The following is an 11,805-nucleotide window of genomic DNA, read 5'->3' as shown; positions in this document are numbered from 1 at the left end:
CTGTTTAATTTGCTCCGCAGAGTGGCCAACAACATGCTTCTGGTCCCACCCTCCTGTATTAAGGTATCCGAGTGTTTTTAGCATTGACTATATAAGGTTAGCTGGGTCACCCTCTTACCCTTATAGTTCGTGGAGATTCACTGCAAATGACAGCGCGAGGAACCAGCACTTGTGCTCAGGGAACGCGAGTAGCCTTCCATATTCTGTTCCTCCTCCTCCAAATGTGCGCAAGCCCAACAGTTCGTCTTGCCCTATTGTTTTCATCGCGTATGTTACTGTCATGTAGCAATGATTACCACTGTGAGAGTGGCTTGTTGAGCTAGCAGATACATGGTTCATCATCATCATCGTCATCATCAGCCTGGTTACGCCCACTGCAGGGCAAAGGCCTCTCCCATACTTCTCCAACTACCCCGGTCATGTAATAATTGTGGCCATGTTGTCTCTGCAAACTTATTAATCTCATCCGCCCACCTAACTTTCTGCCGTCCCCAGCTACGCTTCCCTTCCCTTGGAATCCAGTCTGTAACCCTTAATGACCATCAGTTATCTTCCTTCCTCATTACATGTCCTGCCCATGCCCCCCCCCCCCCATTTCTTTTTCTTGATTTCAACTAAGATGTCATTAACTCGCGTTTGTTCCCTCACCCAATCTGCTCTTTTTTTACCTCTTAACGTAACAGCTATCATTCTTCTTTCCATAGCTCATTGCGTCGTCCTCAATTTAAGTAGAACCCTTTTCGTAATCCTCCAGGTTTCTGCCCCGTACGTGAGTACTGGTAAGACACAGCTGTTATAAACTTTTCTCTTGAGGGATAATGGCAACCTGCTGTTCATGATCTGAGAATGCCTGCCAAACGCACCCCAGCCCATTCTTATTCTTCTGATTATTTCAGTCTCATGATCCGGATCCGCCGTCACTACCTGCCCTAAGTAGATGTATTCCCTTACCACTTCCAGTGCCTCACTACCTACCGTAAACTGCTGTTCTCTTCCGAGACTGTTAAACATTACTTTAGTTTTCTGGAGATAAATTTTTAGACGTACCCTTCTGCTTTGCCTGTCCAGGTCAGTGAGCATGTATTGCAATTCGTCCCCTGAGTTACTAAGCAAGGCCATATCATCAGCGAATCGCAAGTTACTAAGGTATTGTCAATTATCTTTTATCCCCAATTCTTCCCAATCCAGGTCTCTGAATACCTCCTGTAAAAACGCTGTGAATAGCATTGGCGAGATCGTATCTCCCTGCCTGACGCCTTTCTTTATTGGTATTCTGTTGCTTTCTTTATGGAGGACTACGGTGGCTGTGGGTCCGCTATAGATATCTTTCAGTATATTTACATACGGCTCGTCTACACCCAGATTCCGTAATGCCTCCATGACTGCTGAGGTTTCGACTGAATCAAACGCTTTCTCGTAATCAATGAAAGCTATATATAAGGGTTGGTTAAATTCCGCACATTTCTCTATCATCTGATGGATAGTGTGAATATGGTCTATTGTTGAGTAGCCTTTACGGAATCCTGCCTGGTCCTTTGGTTGACAGAAGTCTAAGGTGTTCCTGATTCTATTTCCGATTACCTTAGTAAATACTTTGTAGACAACGGACAGTAAGCTGATCGGTCTATAATACATGGTTATGCTAGGAGAATTCCAGAAAACTAGGAAAAGGGGAAAAAAAATCGAGGGGCAGACATATAGGCAAAGCGACAAGAAAGTGGCTGGAGGGAAGTGGCTTCCAGCCACCTTCCTGTCGCTGTGCCTATGTCTGCCTCTCGATTCGTTTTACTTTTTCCTAGTTTGCCGGCATTCTCCTCGCAGTAGTACTCTAGCCTATATAAGCGACGCTAGAAAATGGAGTGACCTTTTTTTCTCGCGGAAAGGTCAATGGTTCATCGCCGGCGACGGTATGTATCGTCACGCAATTACCGCTCGCTGCTTCACGGCAACGGCTTCCCTGCGTGCGCCGCCTCCGAGGAATCGTGTGTAGACACCGCGGGGAAGGGGTGATGCGTCACCGTCGCAAGCTGCGAGGAGCAGTTGCGAGACTTCGAGGCGCGGGCGACAGCTGCGCGCCTGACTTCCAAGGCGGGAATCGCTGGCTCATGAAATAAATCAAAATGGACCGGCACGCGGTATTTTAGCAGTGCCGCGCTCAGTAAAACGCCGCTCGCGGTGGATATCTCCGATGAGGCGCGTAGATCGAAAGCGGTGCCCGTGAGCCCCCCAACTCTTAATTTTTTTTGCGACATCGCTACCAAGTTGCCGAAGAGGAGGCGGGAAGAAAAGTCTACAAAGGTACATTTCTGTCTTTTTTTTTTTCTGTAGTCATTGCTGTCGTTTTATATGCACGACGAGGTTAAAGAGGAAACAACAGTTCAGGGCTCATGGCGCAATTGCTGTTTGAGCTGGATTATACTAAAAGGCGGATATTATTTGCACAAGAAATGGAAACGCGTAATCAAATAATCAACAATATTCCACAAAATAATTTCTAAACTAATTAAATCATGGCACACGACTCAGCTTACGAATTTTCGCATGTGAGTTCGCAAGGCTTATCCACTTGGAACGATTTCCGAGGATGACACCAGTTTTGAGATATTTATTCCCACAGTTTGCCACGGAATATATTTAAGGTCATGGGCATGGGCAGGACATGTAATGAGGAGGGAAGATAACCGATGGTCATTAAGGGTTACGGACTGGATCCCAAGGGAAGGGAAGCGTAGCAGGGGGCGGCAGAAAGTTAGGTGGGCGGATGAGATTAAGAAGTTTGCATGGACGGCATGGCCACAATTAGTACATGACCGGCGTTGTTGGAGAAGTATGGGAGAGGCCTTTGCCCTGCAGTGGGCGTAACCAGGCTGATGATGATGATGATGATATTTAAGGTCCTTCGTTTGCGGGCTTTATATTTTTTGAAACTAAAGGGGTAAAAATTTTTTTGTCTGGCAGCAAAGTTCGAGATGTTTCTGATAACGTTAGAAAACGATGAACACAAGCAATGGCCTCCTTTTCCACACAAACGTTCCATTTAAACAAGCGAGCTCAATCACAGGAACACGTAATGGCAACAACATCTTCTCGCAACTAGTCTCCACAAATCCTCGTTGTCAGACGCTATTAGTACATTTCAGAGAAACCTCATTGACAAAAACAATAAATATAGACGGCTATTCTGATCCCTTCATTACTTTTTTTTTCCTCTTTAGTTTCTTAACTATAGAAGGAAAAAGTACAAAACGCAGCGCACACGGGCATGGTTGGGCATCTTACAAGCACTTGTTAAAATACATTATTATATGGTTTCGGAGCACTTCTGTGCCGATACCATGAGGGGGGAAGGGGTGGAGGGTGACCTGTCGCGCCTTTCCTGCCTGTCTGTTGCCGCCCGGTTTTACCGGTACCCAACATGCGCTCTTGCAACAGAATTAATGAAATAGCAACTATACGCATCAGCCACCCTTGCTTCAACGTATCGTAGTTGCGTAAACTTCGCCTCAACGTCACAGCTATCGTTCGCAATGCATAGCAACGTCAGCGCTGTTTTAATTCGCTTGCCAGTGCATTACCAATGCTTACAGGCATACAACGCGCGGCGGATGCGATGCAATGTGCCGTTGTCGTATTCTTTTTTATTATTATTGTTACCATATAAGGACATGTTGACGCACAATGTAAGGCACCGAATGCTCTTTAGCTCTTTAATTGGTCTAGCCTACAGCATATACAGGGTTCAAGATTACATATCAAACAACCTTCTCGTACAAGCACCAGAACTTGCCGAGCAACGTTTTCAAGTTAACGCTATGACGTAAATACGCATGGTACATACAATCTACAAGTTAAATAGCTCCACAGCGCTGTAGAAGAAAGTCTCAAAAATACAGATGATACTGTCTCCTGATGATAGTCTCTAGTCAGTGCGTGGTGCATACATCGTGCAGATGCATTTCCACATTGTCGTATTCACATAAACGCGGCTACTAAAGAAAAGCTGCAAGGTTTTGTTTATTCAACGCCGGCAGCCGCTCAATATATAATAATTTTAATATATGCGGGTAAATGAAAACGAGGTATATTTAATATTTGTACATTAATAATAGTGGCAATAATACAATAATAGCTATATAAATTGACCAGTCGCCCACAATAGGTAGGCAGCGTTTATTAGTTTTATCCTTTACGAAAGGGCCTACTCCTGAAGGAAATCGGTTTTAAATCAACTTGTATTTTTTTTCGTGGTGCAAATATTGGAAATTTAGTGAGTTCTACCCGAAATCGAAGGACTCCAACTATATTGGCGTCGCGGTTACTTTTGTGCTTCAGTGCGTAAAACCGCGTTTTGATAAGAAGGTAAGTTGAACGACAGTGCATTTTTACTGCAAGTTTTATAGCGAATCTCAAAAATGATGCCATCTACAGAATTATTTTCGAGTGCATATGGCTTGCAGTCTCACCGGCTACAATTTGAAAATTGCAATCTATGACGTATTATAATTAGTTAGAAACTTCATTAGTGAAAACATTGGCAATTAGTTTATTACGCATTTCAATTTCTCGTGCAAGTAATGCCCACCTCTTGGAGTAATTCAACTCAAGACCTTGAACTCTAAAAAAATTTTGATAATGACGTATATTAAAAAATGACGTCAATGCTGAGTACGTAGCCAGTACTCAGCAAGACTTCTGAGCCCTCGATGACAAGGCCCTCGATGACACATTCTACATCTGCGGGTGTTCCGCGGCCGACAGAAATGACAATGCTGGAGCGAGGCGGGATGCTGACTTGGTCCTTAAGTACACCTCCACCAGGTGGTGGTGACGGTCGAGAACACAGTGACAAAACTGTGAATGGCGAAATAACTTTATTGGGCGAACCTGTGCCCAGAAAAACAGGGTACACTCAAAGCTCAACGAAAGCGGCGATTACAGTCGGCGATCGTCGAAAGTTTGATGTGTGGGGCAAGCGCGTGGCTTTTATACATGAGTCATCGAAGGTTCCAGAATAATCGCCGGTGCCCGCGTGTCTTCCAGAAAGTTCTACACAATTCACGTCAAAAATACAAGTAATCATATTATACAAGCTTCATTGGCAGGAGACAGCGGATAGAACCTTCGATAACATTCGAGAAACTTTCGATACATGCAGGCGCGTCCTACGCTGAGCTATAACATTTTAGACGGTGTAACGAGGTCACCCAATACATATAAGTAAGTGCACGTGTCAAGTACACGCTCAGGTCTCGTTCATGCATATGGTTGCCTCTTGAGACTGTGTCTGGGACACTACATAGCGTCACGAACTACTTGAATGTAGCACACCTGACATCTAATCTCCCCAGCCACAACAAAACTTTAAATTCTCAGCGGCAGTAGTAATCTGCAACAGTTATCGGATGTGTATAACTTCTATCATCAGTAAGAAAGAGATTAAGCTTTGTCGTGGCAACAAAAGCGATCTTCTATAGGGTTAACAAAGTCGGAATAATGCTATTAGAGTATTTTGTCTGTGTAATACAGCTCCATTGTCGTTATTACACGACCATCAGAGCGCTCTGACAAAGCTCTCAAAGGAAGATTCGAATGTGCCTTAAATGTTTGAAGAAATCGTTTGCAAACGCACCCAGGTCATCCCCAGTTCAAACTATTACACTGTTCTGAGGCTGAAGTCGAGGGTTCGACGGAAGTCTGTCTGATCGGGATGAAACATGAAGCAATGAAACGACAGACACCGACCAAAGGAAGTGCTAAAAATGAATAAACCTCTAAGACGTTTCGGCTTCGCTATGGAAGCCTTGTTCATAATGGGTTGAAGGAAAGTTCATGGAAGCTTATGTATTCTTCAGCACGTGACGTAGGCAGCGCGTGAACGACGGGGAGATGGTCCCCTCACTTCGATTGAGCGTGTGACATGTTTTTTGTATCTCCAGCGATTCCAGATACAGCCGCGATTTCAGGTTTCTTTCTACACCATGTGACGTCCCATTCTGAGCAAGGCCTCCGTAGCGAAGCCGAAACGTCTAAAAGATTTATGATTTTTAGCATTTCTTGTGGTCGGTGTCTGTCGTTTTATTGCTTCATGTTCTGAGGCTTCTTGGCGTGGAGACCCTCGTCCGTGGCGACATCCGTTCACAGACTGCTTCAAGCGAGTGTTTGTACTTTTTGAGAGTATCTCCAGTGTGCTATGATATTTTAAAATTGGCATGCACTACCGACATTGTGTGCGAACTTTTTTTAATTTCTTTTTCTCTCGTTCGCTCATGTTTCAACTTAATTTCTTCCGACCCCTCAGTGCACGGCAACGAATATAGTAACCTGATTTGGTCGTGATCGGTGCCCTCGGCTCACTTTATTCTTAAATGTACACGTTAACATTCTAAATACCCAAAGCAAATTCAATTTGTAACAGTGATGATTTGCCACCAGGAAGTGTTTGAAGATTTGAACACGGCATAGTATTAAACAAAATCGCCCAACACTAGTTCCAAACGACGTAAAAGCACAATCGTTGCAGCCTCCCGATAAAAATAAGAACACAAAGGCTGGGCAATAACGTCAGCAAAAGTAATGCACAGACTCGGCAATTTTACACACAATAAGTATATAGGGCGCTCCCGTGGACTATAATATTAAAAAGAAATCATGGGGTTTTACGTGCCAAGACCACTTTCTGATTATGAGGCATGCCGTAGTGGAGGACACCGGAAATTTCGACCACCTGGGTTTCTTTAACATGCACCTAAATCTAAGTGCACGGGTGTTTTTGCATTTCACTCCCATCCAAATGCGGCCGACATGGCCGGGATTTGATCCCGCGACCACGTGCGCAACAGCCCAACACCATAACCACTGAGCAACCACGGCGGGCCTTCGACTATATTAGGGCATGCACATATCGTTACCATATATAAGAAAAGATAAAAACAATCATTTTTCGTATAAAGAAAACAGCAACGAAAAAAAGATGATCACAGCTTAATAATGTCCATAGGATCTTTACAAGAACTGCTCCTGTATCTTTGAAACACGCCCGGACTTCGATGCGTGAGAGGCGGCTGATTTGAAGATGCAATACGTGTAGCGCAGGCTGAAAGCATCACTGTTTCTGATAATGTCTGTGCAGAAAACTGGCGTTGCCTCATTTAACTACTACTGGCCTCGCGAAAAAAGGGCGCGGAGGGACTCTCTCAAGGAAAAAGCCACATGTGCAGTCACCAAACGCATATGATGCATGGATATCGCATACATCTTTGACACGGGACAGAGTGCACGAAAAGACGTATTGCCGTTGTGCCGGTCACAAATGGGTTATATCGAACAGCAAGGTGCCACAAGCGCAGACAGTCAGCATTTTAGAATTTATGCTTGGAAAGCTTGGCGCTGTACGCTGGGACTGCAAAGCGTGGCGCGCGATGCTTTCCTCACGATGTGCTCACAAGCGCGACAAGTGACCGCAATAAGTTCAAAATAATGCCGTTGTGTAGCTCCAGCTACGCGAATCGGATGCACAATCACGAGGACTTTCTTTCGCAACTGCCCGAATGCTAGAAGTCATTTGATGAATGCCTGAAACGTTTCGTTCCAGTTTCTAAGCACTCATATTAGTGTCTCAGAAGGCCGCATTGTCCTGCAGCGGAGATTTTAGAGCGCTGCTCTTAGGCACCCGTTCCTGTGGCGAGCGACGGCGTCGTCCCTCGGCGTCCTCGTAGCCGAGCAAACGAGCACAGCGAAGGATGAAAGAGCGAACGCGGAGGAAAGACAGCGATAGCGAAGAGAGCGCGAGGAGGAAAACGGATGAGGAGGGTGCAGCTGAACCATGAGGCGGAAAGCGGAGGAGGAGGGTACGGTGAAAGCGTGAGGGAAGCATAGTGCAGCTCACGACATGCTTCGCGGCGACGATGGCTACGAGATGGCCCCAGAGTAATGCGCATCGTTTGTTCTCTGATGACGCCACCGATACCATATATGAAAACAAGGCCCTGCATGAGCGGAGGTCTGTCTGTGGCGGCTGCTGTGAATCGCGTCCACGCGCTGCCTCTCGCGATTAGCGATGAAGTCGCGACACACTTCGCTCCGTCTGCAACGTGCCGCGTGAGACAGATTGTCAGCGCCAGCCAATATATCGCGAAATCAAAACACGCATAGAGCTACGCTCAAGTATCGCATTAGGGAGTATCGTAATCGTCGGTGAACTTATTTCCTATTGCGGCATTTAGAACTATAAAAGAAGGTTGATTTTAGCTCAAGGGGGACGAAGATGGAGTGCCTGCGAGTCAGGACGCTATTTCTCTAGCTCAGCTGTTTTCTCCTGATTTCTGCGTACATCTTTGGAGAGCCGCCATGGTTCGCGGCGCGGATGCAAGTTGACGTCCCCGCGCCTCTGCCGGGGATGGCAACTTCAGCGGCGGCTGCGTCTAGCAAGCAAACCAGCCTCCAGAGCCACACCGACGGCGATGACACCAGTGTCTATTCGCTCAGCAGTGAGGACTTCTCCGATGATGCCTTCGAGCTTGTGCGGAGCCGCCAGGCGAGACGAAGAAACACCACCAGGGCATCCATGTGTTCGAGCACGCCAACGGTAGGACCAACTCTGAATACCGCAGTCAGTACGATTCTATTTGTACCAGAACTCGCGACCGACAACCTGAGGCGACTCAACAGACAGTCTTTCTCTGTCCAACTTGAAGCGGTAGCGCCAGATCAAATCACAGACGTTAGAGTCAACCCACGAAAACATGTCTTTGCTATTGACGTCACACATGAGACTGCGCTGAGAAATTTGAGTGAAGTTACAGAACTTGGGGGCATACAGCCCCGCTCGTACATCCCTCTGGACAGCGGTTCCACTACTGGTGTCATCTACGACGTGGACGTCCCCATCTCCAGCGCTGACTTGCCGATTCTAGTGAAGCCTGCCGTTGATGGCGTCGCTATAACTCATGCGTATCGCCTCAGCACACTGTGTGAAAATAATATTCAAGGGCGAGACTCTCCCTTCGCACGTCAAGGTAGGCCACTTTAGGCAGACTTTAGGCAGACCAAGGCCACTTCAATGCCGCAATTGTACGAGGCCGGGACACGTGAGCGCCGTAGCGAGAACACGAGAGTTTGCTCACGCTGCAGACTCTTGTGCAGCCAGGGTTCTCAAATGCACCAATTGCATTGGGTATCATGATGCTTCCTCAAAGGGCTGCCCCAAAATGAAGAAGGAAAAGGCGGTCTTGAAGCACATGTTGAAAGACCGTCCGTCTCGTCGGCACGCTGTTGCGGCCGTTAGAAAGTGACGCTCCCGGCGCCGTCGGACTCCAAAGAACCATGATGCCTCTGTGAAGAGTACGCCCCATCCGACAACACCTCCTCCTTTGCCCCCTAGGCCTGGCGGAATCAAATCTAAATCTGACAAGGTCATGGCGGAGAACAATACAACTTGTTCCGCGCTGCTAAAGCCAGAGCCAAAGCCACAGCCACAGTGGAAACCACAACCGATACCGCAGCCAGAGCCACGCCAAGTGATACAGCTGCGCACCGCTGTAGAGTGCACAGCGCGGGTTCTTGACAAATTACCCGAAGCCCAGCAAGTGGTTATGGTGCTCTGGTCTCTGATGAATACATTGGAAAGCTCTTGAATAACCTGCATACACTGTCAGCGCGAAGTGCAATGCAAGTGCTGGGGGGGGGGGGGGGGGATGCTCTCAATTCAGTACTTGCAAGTCTTGAGTAAGCATCATGGCTCACTCGCAGCATTCTATTCACACTGAAGTAAACAAAAAAGGCTGGGTTTTACTTTAACGATATATTGCCACCTACTGCAACGTACTGCTGACGACTAGTGGCTCCTTGGTCTCCGCAGGTGACTTCAACGTGCATCGCCAGCTATGGGGAAGCACCAAGATTAGCTTCAGGCAGCAGCCTAATGTATCAGCGGGACTTACTTTGACTTGACTGATTTCAAGGCGCTTTGCTGCGTGCACACGCAGTGTTTCCTCCATCCCGCTTTCCTCTTTCTGCTCCCCCTTTCCCTTCCCCCAGTGTAGGGTAGCAAACCGGATGCTCTTCTGGTTGACCTCCCTGCCTTTCCTCCCTTTGCTATCTCTCTCTCTTCAGCTCAAGGCTAATTAAATGCATTGAATGGCGTAGGAGTGACATAATAAAGTATATGGCGAGCTCCCCATGTTCTGAAACTCGTGCGAAGCATATCCCCGTTGAAGATCTTAACGATGATATATCGTTCAATCCTTTTGCTCAGCGCCTAATATTGACTGCAGACTGCGCTTGACCGGGTCCTCTAAATCACTTTTTGCGACTTGTTTCGAAACAGGGAGCGTGCGCATAAAGAAAGGCATTTGTTTCGCAGTGAACCTAATTTTGTTGATGGTGTTACTGGTTATGAACGTTAAGCTTTGTAGCAAGTATTCTATCAATCAGTAGATCGCGAGATGTCTGCAGGAATCGCTCATGCAAGCAGCGCAGCTGTTTCAATGTCAGTGTTCGAAATCAGTAGCGACGCGAGCACTCGAATACGCTCTCTGGTAATGTGAAAACTTTGTGCAGGTTTAACGCCGTGCGAACTGCAGGGGTTCCCGTCAGCACAGCCTACTGGCCCAACGTAAAAGACTTCTGACCGACAAAATAAAGCCATGCTAAAGTCAGCCGTAGGGTTCATACGACGGTCACAATCCCTAAGACGGCTGGCTGCCAAATGTCTGAGTCTATAGTTCTTTTTATATATGCTTTAAAAATCAAGTCGGAGCTTAGATAACGCAACCAGGAAGCTTTCCGCCTGCATGTGTGAGCGTGTTTGAGAGCGTGGCACAAAGCCTGTCGGCAGACCGCGGTGGACTCTTGTCATTCGCATTTTGATTCCAAGCGGCGGCCGTTATCTTACTTTGTGCAAGATCATCAGTGTTCGCATGACCTTTGTCATAAGGGTTGTTCCTATTCCCCTCCTACTTGGCTATCGTTGGTCGTATGTACACTCGGCCACAAAAGTTTACGGACCATGGGATCTCATAAAACGTTCAATTTCCGAGCAGCCTGAAACAGTAGTAAATAAAACCGAACATCACAATGTCATTCACATATACTGGTAGAGGCTGTAATTGCGAATACTAGGATGCGTTGTGAGGCTTAGATCTCTGCAAGAGCGGCAATGGGCGGGTAGATTCTCGAACGAGGCCGCAATGACTCCCGGTTAACTTTCGTGTTCCCTGGCGCGTTCGTTGGCACAGCGTCCACTTCGACCAACATACCCTTTGACACAAGAATGGGGGATCTCGTAGACCACGCCCGTGGCCCGTAAGGCTACGTGTCGTACGTAAGGCTTTGCGTGCTTCATTCCACAGCCGGAAGTCGCAGGGTCGCCACTGCTGACTGTGAGCCACGACTTGAGGGAATAAAATAGAAGTAAGAACAGATTAGCTCGCGAACTATCAGAAGCCATTTTTTTTTATCATGCAAAAAGGCGACACGTGCGTCGACACCGCATCAGTCTCGCTGCGAGCCAGTGAATTCAGATTACGAAACAAAGGGAGATAATATGCAGTCTGTTCACCTTAATCTAACTTTTTTGAGTGTGTGCATAGATTGTTTTCATGCAGTCATGAATGTGCATATGTTCTGTGCCTTCATTATTCATAAATGTAACGTTTGTCTCTTTCATTAAACATAGAGACAGCGCCCGTCCTGTCAGGTCTTTCTTTTTCCTCGTCTTAGAAAAGTAGCGCTGGACTACTTTCGTAAAAAAAGAATAAAGTTGCGTGAAACACCCTGTATGGGAGCCGGTGCAGCCAAATGTACATT

Source organism: Dermacentor variabilis, chromosome 3, assembly GCF_050947875.1.
Source record: "Dermacentor variabilis isolate Ectoservices chromosome 3, ASM5094787v1, whole genome shotgun sequence".
Taxonomy (NCBI): Eukaryota; Metazoa; Arthropoda; class Arachnida; order Ixodida; family Ixodidae; genus Dermacentor; species Dermacentor variabilis.
Note: the sequence above shows the minus strand (reverse complement) of the source record.